Source organism: Pollicipes pollicipes, unplaced genomic scaffold (assembly GCF_011947565.3).
Source record: "Pollicipes pollicipes isolate AB1234 unplaced genomic scaffold, Ppol_2.1 Scaffold_6325;HRSCAF=7500_pilon_pilon_pilon, whole genome shotgun sequence".
Classification (NCBI taxonomy): Eukaryota; Metazoa; Arthropoda; class Thecostraca; order Pollicipedomorpha; family Pollicipedidae; genus Pollicipes; species Pollicipes pollicipes.
In genome coordinates this window covers 1-22,802 of record NW_023596851.1, presented here as the reverse complement: position 1 = coordinate 22,802, position 22,802 = coordinate 1, and the positions used below count along the sequence as shown (strand labels likewise).

Sequence of the window (22,802 nt, the reverse complement as noted above, 5' to 3'; positions counted from 1 at the left end):
AGGGGGGCTCCTGTGACCCTTGACTGAAAGGGCCTTCATGATTCGATTTGGTCTCAGTCTGGCAAAGTCCTGGCCACGCCACTGATCTGAGGGGCCAGGTTGCAAACGGAACATCGCCATCGCCCCTGAGGTCTGCAAACTTCATTCGATGGCAAACTTAGATCCGTTTTGTGGAAATTTTTAATTGAGATCAAATTGGTCCACAAGAAACGCCACAGCATTTTGAACAAAAATGTCTGACAAGTGCAGCAACGATCTGCCATTCAATGTCCAACTCACCACAAGTCATGCATAAGAAAAACCCGAACTAACCGGCAAAACTCTTCCAGTGCCCCAATATCACGTACCAAGCATTTTATATTACCGAAGATCACTTAGGTAAAGTTGGGTCAGGGAATGACCTAACCGTGCCTAAAACTTTGACTTGAATCCCCACCCGACGTGCCTTCACTTTCATTTGTGTCTACAATTACTGTCAGGAAAAGGGCGAAGTGACAGGACACTTTCTGGATAAGGTTCAGTAGCTTTAAACATACCCCTAGCATGGCTTATATAAAAGTCCAAGTGGCCAAAGTGGGTCAAGTAACAATGATGTGGTTTTGGTTGGTGATGCTGTCATTACACATTCGCTGTCGTCTTTCCGCTACGCCGCCAGCAACGGATCAGGAGGCGCGACAGGTCAATGTTATTGTGACCTTAAGACCTTGACATATACTTGTGACCCCTCTGACCTAAACATGTTGGGCTGGAGCGTCGTATCTACCGTAACGGCCACACAAATAGGCCAGCTTCTGTCGTACACACATGGCATTGTGAACACTTTTGAAGATTCAAACAAGAATGCGACGTGAGCCTACGCCCCATATCACGTTGCAATCCAATGGGAGAGTTTTGTCGTATATTTATCGTACAGGCATAGCCTTGAATGACTTAGACAACAACATCTAGAACACGCAGGTTGTTGACATGTACTTAGCCTTTAGAGCTTTCAAATCCTCGAAGCCACGGCAAAACTTGTGCCATCGGAGCAAATGCACTATTCTTTTTTCGTTGATCCATCCTGCAGTGACATGATTACCTCATTCTCTAAGCAAAACCAAAAAAATATTCGAATTAACTTGCTCGCGCAACAAGGACAGTCCCATTGCACCGCGTGCGGGAAAATGGCCCGGGGCTGTCGGGCTCGGCCCCAGGTCTCCGCCAGCGCTGTCCTTAGGTGTCATCCCACAACGGAGACCACCATCGTAGGCAGCTTAACGCGCCACGCGAGCCGTCAGCTCCTCGTCCCAGCCGGACGTGCTATTAGCACCACTGAAGCTCAGGCCGGCGCCGGCGGACAGACCGTCAGCACCGCGGACCTCTCGACCACGTGACTGTCCGCACCGCAGACCTCTCGGCCACCGGACTGTCAGCACCGCAGACTTCTCGGCCACGTGGCCGTCAGCGCCGCAGACCTCTCGACCACGTGACCGTCAGCACCGCAGACCTCTCGACCACGTGACTGCCAGCACCGCAGACCTCTCGACCACGTGACTGCCAGCACCGCAGACCTCTCGACCACGTGACCGTCAGCACCGCGGGCTGCCAGCACCGCAGACCTCTCGACCACGTGACTATCAGCACCACAGACCTTTCGGTCACCAGGTGGTCAGCCCAACTGACCTCCAGACCGCCGCGGGCCGGCGCGAACAGGCCGTGACGGCCGTCGCGCGTGACCGAGCCGTTCCAGCGCGGCACCGAGCGCAGGAAGCGGCGCGTGCGCACGTCCAGCAGGTTACCCTTGTCCGAGTCGATCAGCGCCACCTGCGACGGCTTGTTGGGCATCACCACCTGGCGGGCGGTGCGGAGGGCTGGTGAAACATCACGCGAAGACACGCAGAAGTAACGGGAACGGCTGGCGCGGGCGCTGCCGCGACAGACCGGAGGTCAATGAAATGGTCATGCACTGGGGGTGTTTAGCTTGGCTTTCTGACAATGCGCCTTTTGAGATCATGGTTTTTGCAAGTGGTTTTTACCACGCTTCCTTCCTCAGAGGTGGCGCGGTAAAACGAGGGCCACGGACATATTTGTCGGGTCCTGTTTGGAATTCTCCGTGTCGGGGTGCACGCATTATTTCGCTTTCGTCCATGACATCATCACGCGGACGATAAAATCAATTGAGCATAACCATGCGCTGTCCCATCAGATGCACCGAACTAGATGCATATCCTGGTGCTATCTCCCGGCCAAAGATCAATCACTGCCGGCTGACCAGCCCTTACGATCTGGTGGAAGTCCTTGTAGTTGGAGTACTTCAGAACCATCTTGTTGATGAGCGCGCCGGTCTTGGCGTTGTGCACGAACAGCGTGTCCTTGAGCGCCTCGTTGCCAGGCAACACCAGGTGGACATTATCGGAGGTGACCACGACGCTGCGCAGGAGCCGGATCGGGTACTCGATCTGGTACAGCTGGTCGCCGGACGGGATGGTCCTGGCCGTCACCTGGTCAGTGGACGGGGCGGGGAACGCTAGACTTGGTGCACGTGCCGGCCGACGTGTGACGGGCGCTCTCGGTACACAAACGGACAATCACGCAGCAACCTCCACATCCACGTGCACATGCCGGCGGACGTGTGACGGGCGCTCTCAGTGCACAAACGGACAATCACGCAGCAACCTCCACATCCACGTGCACATGCCGGCGGACGTGTGACGGGCGCTCTCGGTACACAAACGGACAATCACGCAGCAACCTCCACATCCACGTGCACATGCCGGCGGAAGTGTGACGGGCGCTCCCGATACATAAACGGACAATCACGGGACGTGTGACGGGCGCTCCCGATACACAAACGGACAGCCAGGCAGTGACCTCCCCATCCACGTGCACATGCCGGCGGACGTGTGACGGGCGCTCCCGATACACAAACGGACAGCCAGGCAGTGACCTCCCCATCCACGTGCACATGCCGGCGGACATGTGACGGGCGCTATCGGTACACAAACGGACAACCACGCAGTAACCTTCCCATCCTTCCTTCACCCATTACTGCAGGATGTACATTGACAACGGGTGGGCGCCCGGGGGGAACCCCGCGTGGTCAGGGATCGGTACGACCCGGTGATACCTAATGGCGCACAAGTGTACTTAGAAAGATCCGTCGCTTTCCTTTGCAGATGTAGGTCAGTGATGTGCAGGACGGGCGCAATCACTGCTCCCATTACTTCCACTAACATTTGTCATTTAGATGGGCGCGAATAACCAATGCGGGAGACGCGCCTTTAAAACTCAATAACAAACTAATTAACTATATTTTAGGTGCTCGTAAGTCAATAACCAGGCTGCAGTGGGGCAATATTTAGTCACTTGAGCACCATGGATGTTTATATTTTTCATACCATCCATGCCGGCTCCAGATTCACTGTTTGTTGCCCCTCCCCTGCTCAACATCGGCCAGTCAGCATCGAACCGGAATCTAGTCAACTCGGCATCTGGGCATCAGGCTTGGTAAATTGACCGGGCAGGTCAGGTGTAGTGTTCAGGGTCAAACGACAACGCATTACCAATGCAACAACATGCTTGGCGTGGTGCAATAGGGAGCCATGAGTCTGGTAGCCTGTATTTAATTTACATCCTTGGCATTCAACCAAATGAGCTTTAGAATACCGCCAACCTGCGAGATGAGGCGATGCGGGACCAGCGCTGAGTGACCGCATACTGTTAACACCAGCGTGACCAGCGCTGGGTGGCCGCATACTGTGAACACCAGCGTGACCAGCGCTGGGTGGCCGCATACTGTGAACACCAGCGTGACCAGCGCTGGGTGGCCGCATACTGTGAACACCAGCGTGACCAGCGCTGGGTGGCCGCATACTGTGAACACCGGCCGTGACCAGCGCTGGGTGGCCGTATGCTGTGAACACCAGCGTGACCAGCGCTGGGTGGCCGCATACCCTTCACATTACCAAATGCCGCCATACTCACCACGCATCGGCTGTCTCCGATGGAGCCCGTCTTGCAGACGGACAGAAACTTGGTGTCCTTGTCGAACAGGGTCAGCTGCTTCACGTTCTTCTCCTCGGTGCGGAAGAGCACCTCGCCGGTCGTCACGTTCCAGATCAAGATGTTTCCCGACTCGGTGTTGACGATGTAGCTGTGTGTGCAGGACGACATGGGGACACCAGTGGGCAGCGTAAGCTGATGAAAATGGCGTCATCACATTTGGTACCCTTTGGTCACATTCGTTACAGATGCATGGTGAGCATGAGTAACAGTTGGCAACGCTGGCGTGTCTTGTCGCAGCGGCAAGGCGGAGCCGGAGGTGTAGATCGGAGGGCAGGTTACAGGAGTTTGCCGACGCTCGGTGAAGAGGTGAGCCAAGAAAAGGGGCGGGGCCACCGGGCCGGCGCGTGCGTGGCGCCTGGCCGGGGTGCCGTTCAGGCGGCACCGCAACCCGCGTATGTGTCTGACACATAGGAAGGAGTGGTCTGAGCGGCCTGGAGTTACACGCCACAGTCTATGGCTGCTGCCAATATGAAGACAGCATAACGCGTCATCGATCAAACAAAATAAACACATTCAGGCAAAGCACAAGAGCATAAACAGGCATGCCTTTAGTGCTGGGCAGCGTAACCATGGGAACGTGCACCAAGCCAAGGCCTAAAACCATTCGTTCCAACAATGTTGTGGATTAGCGTTGGTTGAGGAGAGTAGAACCAATATTTCAAAGAGTGCGGTGGTGTATTAAACTGTTCTGTGCCCATGGCGTCTTCCATTAGCGCCACCACAGCCTTGGGTCATTACAAGCAACAGGTCAGGTCAGCATGTAACCTTGTGAACCTACCCTGACGTCGGTGGTGACCTCCGAGTCACAACAGCCGGATAGGTGACCCCTGGCCATTTTGACAGGTGACCCCATGTTCAGCGGATCTGTTGTCAGCGGTGACCTCCGAGTCACAACAGCCGGATAGGTGACCCCTGGCCATTCTGACAGGTGACCTCACGTTCATCGGATCTGTTGTCGGTGGTGACTCCGCGCTCGTCAAAACAGCGTGAGAAGTCAGCCCGGGCTCCAGCTGACACGTGACTCTGACCTGCCGTCGGTGGTGACCTCGGCGTGGGTGACGATGGCGCCGAGCGGCGAGTCCGCCAGCCGGTTGAGCAGCTTGCCCAGCTTCAGGTGCCAGATGCCCACGCAGCTGCGCGCCACCGTCACGGCAATGTCGCGCCTCTGACGTCACAGCACCGGCCCGTCACACGCGCGCCCCGCTCAGCCCGGCGTCCGGGTCAGAGTCACGGCACCGGCGTCCGGGTCAGAGTCACGGCACCGGCGTCAGGGTCAGAGTCACGGCACCGGCGCCGGGGTCAGAGTCACGGCACTGGCGCCGGGGTCAGAATCACGGCACCGGCGCCGGGGTCAGAGTCACGGCACCGGCGCCGGGTCAGAGTCACGGCACCGGCGCCGGGTCAGAGTCACGGCACCGGTGCCGGGATCAGAATCACGGCACCGGCGCCGGGTCAGAGTCACGGCACCGACGCCGGGGTCAGAGTCACGGCACCGGCGCCGGGGTCAGAGCCACGGCACCGGCGCCGGGGTCAGAGTCACGGCACCGGCGCCGGGTCAGAGTCACGGCACCGGCGCCGGGGTCAGAGTCGTGACACCGGCGCCGGGGTCAGTCACGGCACTGGAGCCGGAGTCAGAGTCACGGCACCGACGCCGGCGTCAGAGTCACGGCACCGGCTGACCCGATCCGAATCATCCACGACATGTCTGGATTGAAGTTTTTGAAAGTTTTGATAATATTGAAAGTCAGCCGTGACGATGTGTAGACGCAGTGCTGAGCCGAATTTAAGCTTCGTAGCGTTTAGGATTAGCAGAACAGCCTAGAATGGCTGTTTGTTGGACACTAAGAATGTCGCCTAAGGGTGCGCATTACAATGGGTCGCTATTAAAGAGCTGTATTCCTCACGGGATATCCCGGTCACCAACGCGCATGAAGCCTCCGAATTGTGATGTTGTTACTCCATCCTGCCAAACGTTTCTCGTGTTTTACTGGTCGTTTTCTATTTATCCAAGTCTCGCTGTGGCTGATGAGTCACTGAGTGAAAGATCTCGCAAGGACGGCATCGAGAGGCCGAAGCCGGTCGGCTCGATCCAGGGTGATCGCGTGGGGGCGCGATCGACCACCTGGACGGGTTCACTTCACCTGGGAGAGGCTGATGGAGTCCACCTGCATCTCGTGCCGGTCGATGTGGTACACCTGCTCGAAGATGTTGTTGATGTTCCACACCTTGACCGTCCGGTCCAGCGATGAAGTGATGACCTGCAGGCAACACACAGACACCCAAGTACGGACAGAAGCTTTTAAGCAAGGTCGGCAGTGTGGTTCAGCAAAATGACTGTGTCAAACGACGAGCCTGCATGTGCACTCCTGCAGGGTGATGAGATGGGCAATGGGATACAATAAGCGGAGCGTGGAGTGGTGCCCAGTCTCTGACTACGTCACGGCAGCCATTCAAATTTCTGGACATTTAGAAAACAGCTGTGTTTCAGCCGGTGGATCAGCCTCAGTGGATGCTCCAGTACAGCTGTGCTTCAGTTGCATTGGGGCCATTTGTGGCACAGATGTCGGCTTTTGAGGGTGAACTTGGACACTCGGTCTCACCGAGACAGACGCACGGTCAGAAATTGCGGAGCCACACGTCACCACCACAACGTTTATCTGCACGGGTTTCTCGCAGTTGAGAATACACCAGCCCTCTTCCCATCCGTGATAAGGTAGTCATCTACCCGAGAGTAAGCATGCTCTGATGGGGGGGGGGGGGCGAGGGAAGGGGAACTGCGCTGACCGAGTTCCACGTGCCGACGGTGAGTGACGTCGTGTGGATGATGCGGCCGAAGTGGGCGTCCAACACCTTCATCAGCTTACAGGTCTGCAAACTCCACACGTACAGACTCTTCCTGAAACGAATACCCGACAATGGGACAGGGAAATGTCAAATATTCTCTCATCTAACTGCACTCAGTGTTTGATCCGGGTTCTGCATACTCAGGTACTCCCCTGCCACATGAATACCGGCCCCCTATTCGCCGGAGAACTAAATCGCAATAAGAGCGACAGCCAGCACCGCGCACAAGAGAAATGCGATCACACGTGAATAAAATAACCCCGACAGTTACCTATATCGCTTGCGTAATCGTACACCCCGTCACCGGTACTGCGCCTGTCAGACCCGGACACGGCGCGAGCACGCCCGGATCTGAGCCAACGCAACCGTCCACAACCGCAGCCCCGGCTCGTCATCCCATGTAACCGGACCGGTGTTGAGCGCGGAGCCCCGCCGTGACCCAGGGATCTCCTCCTATGACCCGTAGAGACCAACCGTGACCCGGGGAGCCCCGCCGTGACTCGGGGAGCCCCTCTCCTGTGACCCGGGGAGCCCTGCCGTGACTCGGGGATCCCCTCCCATGACCTGTAGAGATCAGCTGTGACCCGGGGATCCCCGCCGTGACCCGGGGATCCCCGCCGTGACCCGGGGAGCCCCTCTCCCGTGACCCGGGGAGCCCCGCCGTGACTCGGGGAGCCCCTCTCCCATGACCTGGGGAGACCAGTCGTGACCCGGGGAGCCCCTCTCCCGTGACCTGGGGAGCTCGGGCGTGACCCGCAGTGACTGACCTGACGCCGGCAATGGCGTAGTCCTTCTCCAGGCTGAGCACACACGAGTTGGACTGCATCGGTCGCGAGCTGACGTTGCGGATTCCGTGCGGCAGCAGGAGGCTGGTGCACGGCCGCCTCTTGCTGTCCGTCACGGTCATCCTCAGGTCCCAGATCTGGCGAGGCCGAGAGATCAGCAGAGGCTGAGGACCTCTCAAGCCGCAAACGTTCGCGCCCCACTTGGGTAATCAAGGTTATGCCGTACAAGCGAAAGGAGCCATGTTGTAAGTGGTGCGACAAAGGTTTTTGCCGAAGACTTGGTCCCCACTCGCAGGCTTTACTCGGTGTACTGGCCACCGGGCATATCATATGTACATTGCAAGACTGTATGTATGAACAGGGAAGGTGGCCTTTGTACCTCTCTGCATCACGTTATGTGAAGTACAGTTTTTTTACAGTCGCTATGCTGACTTATGATCTAACGCACAATTTCAAATGTACTACGATACAATCCTGATCCCGGCAATATTCTCTCAGCAACCATTTTCAGGATTCATTAGTTCCCCATTGTACACATAGTCGTTGTACACCTGAAGTGTTTGAACTGCCTTTGAGACAGCACAAGGGCCCATTTTCATTGGCTGCGCCATATTTCATCGGCTAAATGTCTCCGCGAGGGGCATCTCTGTCCAGTTCGCCCGTGACAGTGGCTGCATCAGCCACGGGGGCGCACCTGGAACCCCTGCATGAAGGTGCCGAGCAGGTAGGCGCCGTTGTCCTCCAGCTGCAGCTGCAGCAGGGGCTGCCTGTTCTCCAGCAACTCCAGCTGGGAGTAGCGCTGGCGGCCGCGGCTCAGTACCGCCACGCCCAGGTCGTCGTCGCCCTGGCACGTAAACACGCGGCCCCGGCCGGGCATCTCCGTCACCAGGGCGCTGGCGGCGCGGCCGGCCGACCAGGTCAGATTGCGCGCGTGCAGTGGACTAGTCGGTCGGGGATAACCTCAACTTATGATGCAAAACTCTGCCCCTGCTCGAGCAGACTCGCCGGGCGGGGGACGGTCGTTAGCGCATGGAGACGAACAGGCGGCGCGGAGGTGCGATTCCCTGCTCTGTCGGGTCAACACGTGGGCCAGCGCCGGCAGGCGGGAGGCTGGCATCTCGCAACAACCCAGCAACGAGCAGCGATCACGAATTAGAGCGGAAACAAGATTAGATGAGGTGTCATTCAGGTTTCCGCTCCCATCGGTCCAATATGTTACCTGTGTAAAGGGCAGTTGGAATCACGGAGAACATATTACTTTCCGCCGCCAATTTAGAGCTCCCTGGCCACCATTTCATTAAATTTGTATCGGTGATATCGCTGCCATTCTAAGAAAGTGGCGCACGCAATAAAACTGAAAGTTCCGAGAGCGGCTGACTGCAGGGTGTTTCCAGTGCGAGAGTGAATGACAACAGCTTCACAATTACGCCATGCCATTCCGATCAGTCAGCGATCACCAACAATGGCGACGTGTCTCGGACGCTGACCTGAAGAATTCCAGAGGCTCCAGTGCCCGGCCTTCCAGAACGGACGCCAGACGCATCCTGTTCGGATCGTCGCTCGTTCGGGTAGATGGTCGAGTGTTCACTCTCGGACACAAAGTCCATCGCTGTCGGACAAAGGCGGCCGGGTGCCGACGTAAGCCGCGGACCGGGGCCGTCGACCCGCCAGCGCACCACCAGCAGAGCGGGCTTTTGACGGATTCACACTGCTGACTGGAGGCGTCCGTGTTGACTCACAACTCAAGCACACACACGCGGTTCACAAAACAATGTCAATAATTAATCTAGTCAGATCCACCTTGCAGCACACTCGGTTATACGGTGGGATGTCCTGATACGCGCAGGGAGACGCATGATGCTACAGCATACCAACCATCATAATGCTACACTTTACCAGCCCAGGGAAGGGACGGAAGCGTCACCGGCACGCTGGTTGGTATTAGCGAAGCAGCCACGACCGGCACTGTCACTGGTCAGGATCACACAACGCCCCAGGGCCCGACGGCCACGCCCCGGATGCCACAACTGAACCAGCGCTCCTTCACTCTTCGAAGCATCAACCGACGGCTTTCATCACCACGCAGAACTACGTAAACTTCTACTACTAGACCAACTCTCTCTTAGTCAGCTGCCTCTAATGCCTGAACTTGAGTGCCTGTTTATCAACTGCGTGCATCTGGTTCGTGCAGTCCATAAGTCCTAACTTTGAAGTTACTCGTTAAGTTTGGTGAAAGTACCGCTTCAAGATTGCCAGTTTCAAGCATCGTACCGAGCTCAATGGATCTGAAGTAAGGCCTTGCTTGCCGCTTTCCCCCTCCCTCCACCAGTTCAACCACTTCCCATCAATTTCGACCACAGGTCACGTAGATGGCACTCAATAATAAGACCAAGCGAGCGGCAGCGGCTATTCGGCGACCCCCGACAGCTGCCCTGCGCACCTCCTCCCTCACAGCGCTGCACCAGCCGCCGCCCGTAAATCGGCGTCCGGACGTACCGAGCACCTGGTGTCCGGTGATGTTGTCCCAGACGTTCCGAGCACCTGGTGTCCTGGTGATGTTGTCCCAGACGTTCCGAGCACCTGGTGTCCGGTGATGTTATCCCAGACGTTCCGAGCACCTGGTGTCCGGTGATGTTGTCCTAGACGTTCCGAGCACCTGGTGTCCGGTGATGTTATCCCACACGTACCGAGCACCTGGTGTCCAGTAGTGTTGTCCCAAACGTACCGAACACCTGGTCTTTCGTGGTGTTGTCCTATACGCACCGCGCACCTGGTGTCCGGTGATGTTTGTCCCAGACGTTCCGAAGCACCTGGTGTCCGGTAATGTTATCCCACACGTACCGAGCACCTGGTGTCCAGTAGTGTTGTCCCAAACGTACCAAACACCTGGTCTTTCGTGGTGTTATCCCATACGTACCGCGCACCTGGTGTCCGGTGATGTTGTCCCAGACGTTCCGAGCACCTGGTGTCCGGTGATGTTATCCCACACGTACCGAGCACCTGGTGTCCAGTAGTGTTGTCCCAAACGTACCGAGCACCTGGCCTTTCGTGGTGTTGTCCCATACGTACCGCGCACCTGGTGTCCGGTGATGTTGTCCCACACGTACCGAGCACCTGGTGTCCAGTAGTGTTGTCCCAAACGTACCGAACACCTGGTCTTTCGTGGTGTTGTCCCATACGTACCGCGCACCTGATGTCCGGTGATGTTGTCCCACACGTACCGAGCACCTGGTGTCCGGTGATGTTGTCCCACACGTACCGAGCACCTGGTGTCCGGTGATGTTGTCCCACACGTACCGAGCACCTGGTGTCCAGTAGTGTTGTCCCAAACGTACCGAACACCTGGTCTTTCGTGGTGTTGTCCCATACGTACCGCGCACCTGGTGTCCGGTGATGTTGTCCCACACGTACCGAGCACTTGGTGTCCGGTGATGTTGTCCCACACGTACCGAGCACCTGGTGTCCGGTGATGTTGTCCCACACGTACCGAGCACCTGGTGTCCAGTAGTGTTGTCCCAAACGTACCGAACACCTGGTCTTTCGTGGTGTTGTCCCATACGTACCGCGCACCTGGTGTCCGGTGATGTTGTCCCACACTTACCGAGCACCTGGTGTCCGGTGATGTTGTCCCACACGTACCGAGCACCTGGCGTCCGGTGGTGTTGTCCTAGACGTACCGAGCACCTGGCGCTCAGTGGCATCGTCCCATACGTACCGAGCACCTGGTGTCCCGTGATGTTGTCCCACACGTACTGAGCACCTGGTGTCCCGTGATGTTGTCCCACACGTACCGAGCACCTGGTGTCCGGTGGTGTTGTCCTAGACGTACTGAACATCTGGCGTCCGGTGATGTTGTCCCAGACGTACCGAGCACCTGGTGTCCGGTGGTGTTGTCCCAACGTTCGAGCTCCTGGCCTCGCAGGTCGAACAGCACGCTGCCCGCCTGGCTGTAGATCACCAGTCGGCTGTTGGAGAGCTGGGTGCCCACGATGTCATACTCCGGGTGCGGGTTCTCCACCACCACGTACTCGCTGGTCATCAGGTTGATAGCTACCGTCTGCGAACAGGATCAATAGTAGCAGGGGCGGCCAGATGGACAGTCAATAGTTCCAGGAAGTGATCGGGTAGACACGACCGATAGTGATGGGAGGTAGTCAGGTGGGCAGAGTCAAGGGTCAAAATAAGGTTAGATGGACTGGGTCAGTAGTCGCAGACAGCGGTCGGTTGGATACGGTGGATAATCGCGAAAGGTGGACCGAATCGGACCGGATCTGCAGCCAACCGGAGTGATAAGAAGTCAGGGAGAGAAGGCCAGCAGCCACAGGGGATGATCAGGTGGGCACAGTCAATGGTTGCTTGAGGTAGTCAGATGAAGACGGTCGGCAACCGCGCGAGTTGGTCAGGTGAACGGCCAGTAGTCACAGGGGGTGAGAACAAGTCAGGTGGATGCGGTCAGCATTCACAGGGTGTGAGGAGAGGCCAGGTGAATAGGGCCGATAGTTGCAAGCATGCCACATGTGGACCATGCCAATGCTCACAGGGGCCACAAAAGTCCAGGTGGGCGGTGTCAATGGACACAACGGCGTACAGCGGAAACAGCTCTAGAGAGCAGCCGGGGGGGGGGGGGGGGGGAGGACGCGCACCAGGAACAACTAGGCGCTGCTGACGCGCGGCAGTTCATGGCCAGACGGTAACTGCAATATCAAGCTCTTAAAGGAGGTGTCGTTTTGCGAACAAGTTAGAGGTTTGATAATGGAAAGTGGCTAAGCCTATCTCTGAAATACGCAAAAAACATATTCTCTTCAACTTTGATCCACCTTTTTCTCAAAGTACAAGAGAGGGAAAGGCCCCAAACTGAATGGCATACAATACTCCTAGTCAGAAAGGTATCAACCTCACAACAAGTCAGTAGATTGGATCTGACGTGTGCGACCAAAGCCGACGACGGACCCCATCCGGCGTCCGATGTGAGCTGATTACACGCCATTGAGCCAAGCGTGGATGTCGCACTTGGGGGGGGGGGGGGGGGGGTCCCACACAGCGGCCTGCGCAGTCACGCGCGTATTACATTACCTCGCCACAAACCACGTCCGACGGGAGTTCCCGACAGCGCTCCGCTCTATCGGCCAGCCGAGTTCCAATGATCAGCGGAAGGTATCTAAAGCCAGCCTCGCCCCAATGACGAGCTGAAGGTGTAAGGTGGAGCTTGGATCTTTCTTTTGTTCACATAATTGCGCGCCGGCAACGAAGGAAAACATTACTATCCTTATACCCAATATACATATATATATATATATATATATATATATATATATATATATATATATATGCAAGTGTTGTTAAAGACCTTGGCGTAGGTGCATTCATAAGTTTTTTATGTTCTTGCTCCAATTTTCTGGATGGTTCTCTGCTGCGCAATGGCTCTCTGCCCACCATTAAGACTAAAAAGTAGTCCGCCGATGTTTGGCATTCATTGATTGTACTGACGGTTCGGAATGACATATTTCATGTTCAAGATTGAACATACAGCATACAAGTGACGAATATATGATTACATCTTGCAGTTAGGTATAAGAATAAGGCTTCATCAATTTCAGTTAAATATAGTTGCCAAATTGTATAGATTCTAAATTAGGTGGCTGACATTTTTTAAGGGCACAAGAATTCAAGCGGCAAAATATGTACTGAATAGTAAGATGTACCATCTATGGATGATTTCGATCGTTCCTAAATGGGGGTGAAAGGTGGCTGAGGGACCGGATTGTTTGTTTTAGTTCCGGTGGCGATGTTTTGATCGTGACAGTCTTAGAAACATAAAGCTTCCTCCTGTTTAATGATGTTATGATGGTAGGGTTTCTGGTGAGGTCGTCTCGGTTGATGTTCCGGCCGTGTTTTTTTTTTGCACGTGCTCTTTTCCAGCGCCGTCAACCAAATGCATCGTCAACCATCTTGGAAGTGTAGTGGTAGTGACACCAACGCAGTTTGATTGCTTTAGAAGCCTGCAATCTCCTATGTCACAATGCAATCTGTTAACGACGTTGGTTCGTTTCAGAGGGCCAGAGTGTGCTGTGAGGTTATTTTTCATGATGAGTTTAGTGATCGTTCTGTTTTCGTAGTAGATGGTGAGCGTTATCCTGTCGCCCTGGTTGACTGGCATGACGCTCCCAGATATCATTTTCTTGAGGATACGCTCGTCCGTCTTATACCTATAAGACATTTGATTCGGATAGAACAGCTCGATTGAAATTGTTTTATGTTTGATGGCGACAGTTTTTTGTCTGATATGGAGAAATAAAGCTGCTGATCTCATGGTCGATGACGCTATGTTGGTGTCACCACCACTGCACTTTCGAGGCGGTTTACGATGCACTTGGTTGACGGCGCTGGAAAAGAGCATGTGCGAAAAGAGCACGGCCGGAACATCAACCGAGACGACCTCACCGGAAATGCTGCCGTCGTAACACCATCATCAAACAGGAAGAATCTTATGTTCCTAAGGCTGTCACGATCAAAACATCATCGATGGAACTGAACAAGCAAACTAACCCCTCAGTCGCTCTTCACCTCATTTAGGGAAGATTGAAACCATCCGTGGGTGGTATATCTTACTATTCAGCACGTGTTTTGCTGCTTGAATTCTTACGTTCCTAAAAAATGTCAACCACCTACTTGAGACTCTGTACAATTTGGCGGTTGAACTGAACTTGGTGAAATCTAATTGCTATACCTAACTGTAATATGTAATCATATATTCGTGACTTGTATGCCGTGTGCACAACTTTGAGAATAGAATATATCATTCCGAAACGTTAGTACGATCAATAGATGTCAAACATCGGCGAGCTACTTTTTAGTCGTAATGGTGAGCAGAGAGCCATAATTAGAAAACTAGAGCAAGAACAGAAAAGCTTATAAAATGCACCTATGCCAAGGTCTTTATCAGCACCGACGGAAGATTATTTGCTGCCTACATATATCAACATATATGTGTGTGTATATATATATATATATATATATTGATATATATATATATATATATATATATATATATATATATATATATGTTGATATATATTCATATATTATAAAACTGTAAGGGCTCGAGGAACGAGGAACGGAGGAATCTAAATCTAATGAGGAGCTGAAGGTATCTAAGTGCCGCCTCGCTCTAATGATGAGCTTGAGGTATCTAGAGCCAGCCGCGCTCGAATGATGAGCTGAAGGTGTCTAAGATCAGCCTCGCTTCAACGAAGAGCTGAAGATCTCTAGCGCCAGCCGCGCTTCAATGAGGAGCTGAAGGTATCTAAGGCCAGTCTCACTCCAATGACGAGCTGAGGGTATCTAAGACCAGCCTCGCTCCAATAATGAGCTGAATGTATCTAAGGCCAGCCTCGTTCCAATAACGAGCTGAAGGTATCTAAGGCCAGCCTCTCTCCAATAACGGGCTGAAGGTATCTAAGGCCAGCATCGCTCCAATGACGAGCTGAAGGTATCTAAGGCCAGCATCGCTCCAATGACGAGCTGAAGGAATCTAAGGCCAGTCTCACTCCAATGACGAGCTGAAGGTATCTGGACCCAGCTTCGCTCCAATGACGAGCTGAAGGTATCTAAGGCCAGCCTTGCTCCAATGACGAGCTGAAGGTATCTAGACCCAGCTTCGCTCCAATGACGAGCTGAAGGTATCTAAGGCCAGCCTTGCTCCAATGACGAGCTGAAGCTATCTAAGGCCAGCCTCGCTTCAATGCCGAGCTGAAGGTATCTAAGGCCAGCCTTGTTCCAATGACGAACTGAAGATATCCTGGGCTGAGTGTCCGCCGGCCAAGTGCCAGCCGTGGCGTGACCAAGAGCTGCGCCGGCAGCAGGCCGTGGCAGCCCGCTACGTGCCCACCCAGTCGATGCCACCAGCGCCGCAGCTGTGCCGGGCCGCAGCGCGGGTCGCTGGCGCCGGCGGCCGCACCTGGTTATTGCTGCTGTGCGCCGAGGCGTACTTGTTGTCGGGGCTGAGCTGCAGACCCTGCATGATGCCCTCGATGCGCGGGTTGGTCTCGCGCGTCAGATCGCTCGTGCTCAGGTCCCAGGTGACGAACTTGTTGCTTGACGGAGACGATGTAGCGCAGGTCGGCCGTCAAGCGGAACCCGAACACGGCGAACTGGTGGCCCTCCAGCGAGTACTGGCGGCAGGCGGGCCGCCGCTCGCGTCATACCTCAGGCCGCGTGCCGGCCATTGGAAGCGCACGCCACCAGTCGTCTGTCACCGGGCATTGTCCAGCAAGCTGTTCTGAAGAGATTGCTCCTCACTACTAGCGCACGTCTGCGGCGACAGCACTGCCAGTACCTGCCCGGGCACGTCTCGCACGCCACTGCCTACATCGACTCGCTCGTGGGGGATTCCACCTACCGCGATGCCAAACGAGCGCGGCGGCAGGCGAGCGGGAGGAGAGCTGAGGAGCGAGCTGGCGGGCCCGAGCGGCTGATCAACACACTGCACAGGGACGGTCCGTGGCGCGGCAACAACAGCGGGCGATGCAGGGGACCTAGCGCGACAAGCCCCTACCGAGCGACAACGGGGGGGGGGGGGGGGGGGTCTGTCCCTCTCGTGTAAGCCCATGGGCATGTGACTTGAGCGAACGTATACGCCCGTGGCGGGTAGATACCAGGACGGCACACATATGCGCCTGGTCCACAAAGCCGACCCCGTGTCCCGCACCCGGAGCCCTCCCTCCAAGCGGTCACGTGACCGAGGATGTGCCCCTGTGACGGAGGCGTAGGCGGGTCTGGTGCGGAGCCCACCTTGAGTGGGCCGCCGGGCGTGTGCAGGCAGTGGTAGGTGGGCAGCAGGGCACAGTCGCGCGGTCCCTCCTCGTCGCAGAGCTCGAGCAGCGCGCGCACATTGGCGTTGGCCGCCCGCTCGGGCAGGAGCCGCCCCACCAGCTGCGACGCCAGCATGTCCGGGTACACGGACAAGATGGCGCCACCCAGCCGCAGCGCGTCCGCCACCAGCATCATCTCCCTGGGCGGCGCCGCGTGGTCGGTCAGCGGCTGCTGCGCGTGCGCTCGTGCGCAGGTCCAGCGCACGCGATCGGAACGTGACCAGCCCTGGCCAGTGCTCCACACCCCGTGGCAATCTGGGCTTCGTAATACCGGTGCAGTGAGAGACATTTCAAGGCCGAGGTCAGTTTCGTTACGCTCAGCTCGATGGTGGTGAATGCGTCCCACATTGCCCATGTCGTTTGGCTACAGCAGCGCATCCACATGGCTCATGATAAAGTATGCACCATTCAAGATTCGAACTCAGTCTTCCGAATCCGTGACAAATCACCGTAAATGCCATAAGTAACGACGGTAACACGATCGCAGCACCCGCCATTAACATTGCCAGACCATGACTCCGTTCAAATGACGAGGGTGACAGCGACGGAACTCGCCTTTTGCGCCGGTAGATCTCCTCTCTGTTGCGGGCGACAGCGGTTGTCGAGCAATGACAGTGTGAGACAAGAGACGGGAGAGACGCCTCACCGCATGCCCAAACCAAACGCATTTATCAAGAGCTCAACTCAAGGACACAGCCCCTGAGCCACGGGCTATGGGGCATGACCCAGGCAGCCGAGGTCGGTGTAGGGCAATATCACCCTAGGAAAAAGCACACGTGGTGTGATAAATGGAGGACCCCTTCCTTTAGCGGTGACAACGACAACTGTGTCCTTGAGCGCTCTCGTTTTGGCGGTACATTGGTTTACTGGTTTGCGGCCCATCACTTAACGCCAGGCAGTTTATTTGGGGGTACTGCACAGTTTAGATGGGGCCGATTCGTAAAAAACTCATGCAATGCGCGGTTGGCAGCCACCATCTTGTAGCAACTGAAAGCTGTCGGCAGCAATCGATGATGTGCATTTAGCCGCTGATTGGGCGTGGTGGTTCGAAGACTATCATTCATGTAAAACAAGCTCAACGGGGGGGCAGGATGCAATCAAGGACGGTGATCACTGCACAGTCACTGCATTTATTTCGAGATTGGTGTTTTTGTTACGCCTCTTCATGCCATCGGACCGTAATGGCTGAGGACGCGACACGATGCTGAGAATTCCAAACATGCGAACACAGTGAAAAGCGGCAACCCCACCATGCTCAGCATTGAAAATGAGCCTGAAGAAGAAGAAATGTCGTTGCCAGAGCGTACACCCTAACCATTGTTCAAGGCCAGTTATTCGAGCTTAATGCATGAAAATTCACGAACAACGATAAACTTGTTCCACAACTTTATCGGCGAACAAACATTTCAGATTGAGTTTCATGTCAGATTCATGCAGTTTATTGGGCCCGACAGTGACGGATCCGGCCACGCGACAGCTGGCTGTGACATTATTATCATTAGGTGCCGAAGGGCATAACGTAGCAGGCATAACGTAGCACGCGAGACGGGTGGTAGAAGACCATACGCATGCTAAACGGTCAACTCTTCGAATTTTGTTAATCACCGCAGCCAATTTCTTACGTAGCTCTACGATTAAACAGTATACGTTACCCGTTTTCAAACCACCAAAAGAACTTCTGGGGGCAGGCAGGCCGCCATTGAACCGTACGACAGCCCCTGGCCGCCGATCCCGTCACTGCCGGTTCTCCCGACGGCCGGTGGCGGCGCTGCAGTCGTGCCACTCTCACCTAGACGCCTCTCGGTCGTGGACGTTGTTGCACGCGTCCTCGAAGTCACTGAGCAACCGCCTGCAGCGGACACGAGCACATCTTGGCATGCAGCCACTGGTAGTTGAAGAGGACGTGCTCGTAGAGGCCGGCGAACCGACGGGCGCGCACTAGATGGAACGGTAATTCTCCGAACTGCGGAGGGGGGGGGGGGGGGGGGGGGGGGGGTGGGGGTGGGGAGGTGAGCCACGGCTAGGGTCACACGGCGGCCCACATCGAGCCGAGGACTTCAGCTTCCGTGACAGGCTGGACGGTCACGTGGACCGCCCGGTGACAGGGCGCGTGACGTCTGCAGCGCTATTTTGACAATCTTCACACGGCATTGCCAAGCCATGTGCAATCCAAGTGGAATCAGGTTGCAAACGTCAGCGGAGCTGCTTTGACCATGGGAATCCCAGAACGACCCCGATTTGATCACGAGAATCCCCGACCGCTGCAATGTGCGAGCGAGCTGGAAAATATAGACTGAATTCTTTCGCTATACACCTGTGGCTTACATAACCGGTGGTCGCCGTGGTCCATCCGGCGCAACAGGGAACATCTCCCAGTTTACGATGGCATGTGAACGGAATCACCGGTGCGATAATGTTGCTGGTATTACACAATTTGCATATATTCTCTATCGTCAGAATTTACATAGCCAGCAAATCCTAGTCGTTACTCTTCCCCCCCCCCCCCCGCCAGACACAAAAAACCCGTCCGCTCAGCTGTACTCCACGGTCGACATCGCGGCGACGCAGGCGTGGACCCCACCTTGCGGAGGTTGTAGCGGGAGACGGTGCCGTCCTTGGCGTGGAACACCAGCGGCTGCAAGGGCACCCTTGCGGTCCGCCTCACCCTCCTTCTCCTTCAGGTTGAACCTGTTCACGGGGCAGAACGAGCCTCAGGAAAGCCTCCCCGCAAACAACTTAGTCACGTGCGTGTGGCATGGAGTTTACATTGAGGCCCTGGGGTGCTGGGATTTATACAAAATTAGTGGCACTGTTATAAGCCTGTATTTCCGAATCCTTGTGCGCGGTGGTACTGTAATCACAGGCGTCCAACGAACACAGGCCTCGTAAATCAGGACGAAAACTGGTGTTCTTTATGCTGCCATTCACGAAAGTCGCCACCTTGAATATCAGAATATCACAAGTAAAGCCTGTCTGTTTGTATATATGCATGTGTACACACACACACACACACACACACACACACACTACACACAACACACACACACACCACACACACCACACAACACACCACACACACACACAACACACACACACACACACACACACACACACACACACACACACAATATATATAGATATATATATATATAATATATATATATATATATATATATATAAACTGCAAGTAGTCGTGATGCGGCAAATACTTGTGATCGATGGCATGGGGTGTGTTCATACTTCCCGGTCACGTAGTTAAAGCAAGGAGCTAATAAGACGTGGGCAGACTTCTGTGGAAACATCCGACGCGCGATTGCCCAAAGCCAGGTTTGGAGTTCAAAATGCTACAAATCAAATACGGCGAGGGTTTTCTGATTCCTTTTAACGCCTTTCAGGTAACCCTCAAACACTTAGGTATTTCATAAAGCCGCTACATAATCTTCTCATCCATCGCCCATCCTTGTCCACGAAGCGCTGTAGACAGCAGGAATTCTGAGCGGGCAAACGGTTTCACCACTGTTTCGCCCAAAGAGTTGCGAACCAAGACCAGATCTGTACGACTACATCGACCAGATCGACCACGTGACGAACATGGTCCCAGAGGTTCCCCTTTTTAAAATATTGAGACCCTGACTGTTTCGATTTTCCGTCGTTGCCAAAGAGGATGCGGACGGCTGCTCGTAGTAGATCCATATAAGGCATGTGGTCCAGCTGGCTTAAGTGGACGACACTTGGAGCGCGATCCCAGGCTGAACAGTGCCAAGCTCAATGTTGTACCGCCTGACTGTAACAGAAAAGATTTTCCGGTTCGGTGAAAATAAGCCATCGCGATTGTGGTTTACCAACAGGGCGACAAAAAAACATCGATTAAGTGTACGTCAGCATCGCTGCTGCCGCTTTGTTCAAACGTATCGGAGGGAAACCACAAATATGGACAAGTTTTGAAGGTGCAATGCACAGCTTGGCACGAAAACCAATTTAACTTGAAACGACCAATCTAAGTTGGCATTTGAGGCGCTTGGCACTTGACACACGTGCAGTTCCCTGGGTTCCAAAAACTGCGCCGCTAATGAACAACTTTTGAATTAGGGAAGCCTGCCAGATAAACTGAAAAAGCTAATGCGTCTGAGAACAATCGTGTCCGATTCACGCCCCGAAGTCCGTTCTCCGAAACTCACAGACATTAAGCTCAATGTCGTCAGCAAAAGCCCAGTATGATACCAATGATCTCGAGTGTCACCAAAAATGGCTGAACGGCTGTGAAGACGATATTTGGGTGACACCGCAGACCACCTGGTCCGCTGAATCCGCCTCAAACAAAGACGTGCCAAGCGGAAGGTGGCCGGAGGCTGAGGAGCGCCCACAAAATGTGCTCGTGGCGTTTTACAGGGGTCACGTAGCGCTGATGCCATGAAAAAAATTACTTCTGTACTTGTCCGAACGTAATGATATACTGCAAGATATGACGTTTCCGAACGTGTGGACCAAACTGAACCCCATTAAATGCAGCATTAATGCTTGCACTGACAAAGATAATGCCCAATCGTTGCATGCTACCGGCAGAACAGCGCTGGGCGCGGAGCAGGCGCTGTCGGACCTCATTATGCTCGACTTACAACTAACTTTTGCCACTCATGTAGGCGCAGCAGACTCAAAGGCAAAGCCAATGTCCGGGTTGATGATACCCAGCGCGTGAAATCCCTATCTACACCGTCACGCTCATTTCGCCCATGGCGGAGCTCGCTTGGCACGTTTGATGCACATGTGCGGACCTTTATGGTGCATAGCAGTGTAGTTTGGCCTGGTGCTGTACTAACAGACTGGACTGCAAAACTCTCCTCGCACACTTTCTGGTGTTCCTCATAACAAATAACTGGCAATATCCCTAATATCACCAGTTTGCACAGAACGATCCAATATCCATCTACAATACGTCTACCAACGACTCGGCATCACTTATCTCCTTTCAGCTATCTGCACAGGTCTGATGGATAACGCCACCTCGTCTTTGGAGATTTAATTTGGCAGGGCCAGGCTGTTCAAAATTTGTAATTCAGTCGCCTTCTGGCAACATGAAATATTTGTTGAACTCGTTTGCCACCGTAGACCTCTTTTGTGTACCAAAAACATTTAAAAATCCACTGTTCGTCAAGACGGCTCCGCCGGGAAAGCTAGTTACACACGAGTGTATAGCTTCACAAAGGCTCTGTTGAGTTGCAAGCCCACGCTATTATTGAGCTGCACCAGCTTCGCCTGTTTTGTCGACCTGCACCGTGCAGGCTAAAAGGGCTTTCTCAGATCCCATACAAAATGTGCTCAACCAACAAAGAAAGAAACAAATAGGCAGAAGTTGAATGGCGAGCGTTTGCCTTTCCTTCGGTGGTGATGTTCGATGCTGCAGTAGGAGGTGGCAGCTGTTGAGTAAGTGTTACACCCACCCAACAGAGACGTTAGTGGCAAGGGACGCGTGGGTGCGTCACTCCATTTTGTTTCTCCTCTTTTTCTCCCATGCATCTGATGATACCAAACTTCAAAAACTCATGACCCCATTTTCCCTCATTTTCGCTCATTTCTCAGTTTACAAGTCGCAAGGGCAAACAGGTCAGTTTTTTAGGGTTTATGATCAGTATCTACCGTCAAGTGTTATGACCTTTACTGACGTGGCGTGCGTGTGTAGGGGTATTGCCTTCTTTTCTTCCACTTTCTCTCCCCTACCAACATGATGAAAACCAATGCCAAAAATTATTTCCTCAACTCTTCCTCAGATCATTGCTCATTTATCAGCCTGCAAGTTTTCAATAACAGGTCAGTCATGTTACGGCTTATCGACCTTTAACTGCAGACAACGCATGACCCTTTTTACTTGTAAGGGATAAAACAAAATTATAGCTCGTTCCATGGCCTTCATTTGCCTTGATCTTGGAAAATCTCGAAAGATCGTCTAACATCGTCAAGTTCGACGATGACACCATCGCATAAAAATCGGAACATTACCGTAGGCATATTCTAAGCAATGTATTTTTACGGTGACAGTTTATAATCTTAAGGCCAGACGCGGAAGAAAACTCGAAAACTAACAAAACGAGCATTTTGCATCCATGTGTTGAGCGTTTTATGACGTATGTAAATCTGACAGACAAGAGGAGTTTGCGTCACATATTTTCCAACAAGCAATTACGGTGCAAATTTCCTGTGAGCCCCAACGAGGTCACTTACTGGTCACTCACTCACTCACTGGCCACGTGTCCCGTGGTCACTT

At 54.1% G+C, this 22,802-nt stretch overlaps 1 pseudogene; it reads right to left on the bottom strand.

Annotated features, from left to right (window-relative positions):
• Positions 1–1,662: 1,662 nt before the first annotated feature.
• Positions 1,663–19,231, bottom strand: LOC119106876 (NACHT and WD repeat domain-containing protein 2-like; annotated as a pseudogene).
• Between the last annotated feature and the right edge of the window lie 3,571 nt (positions 19,232–22,802).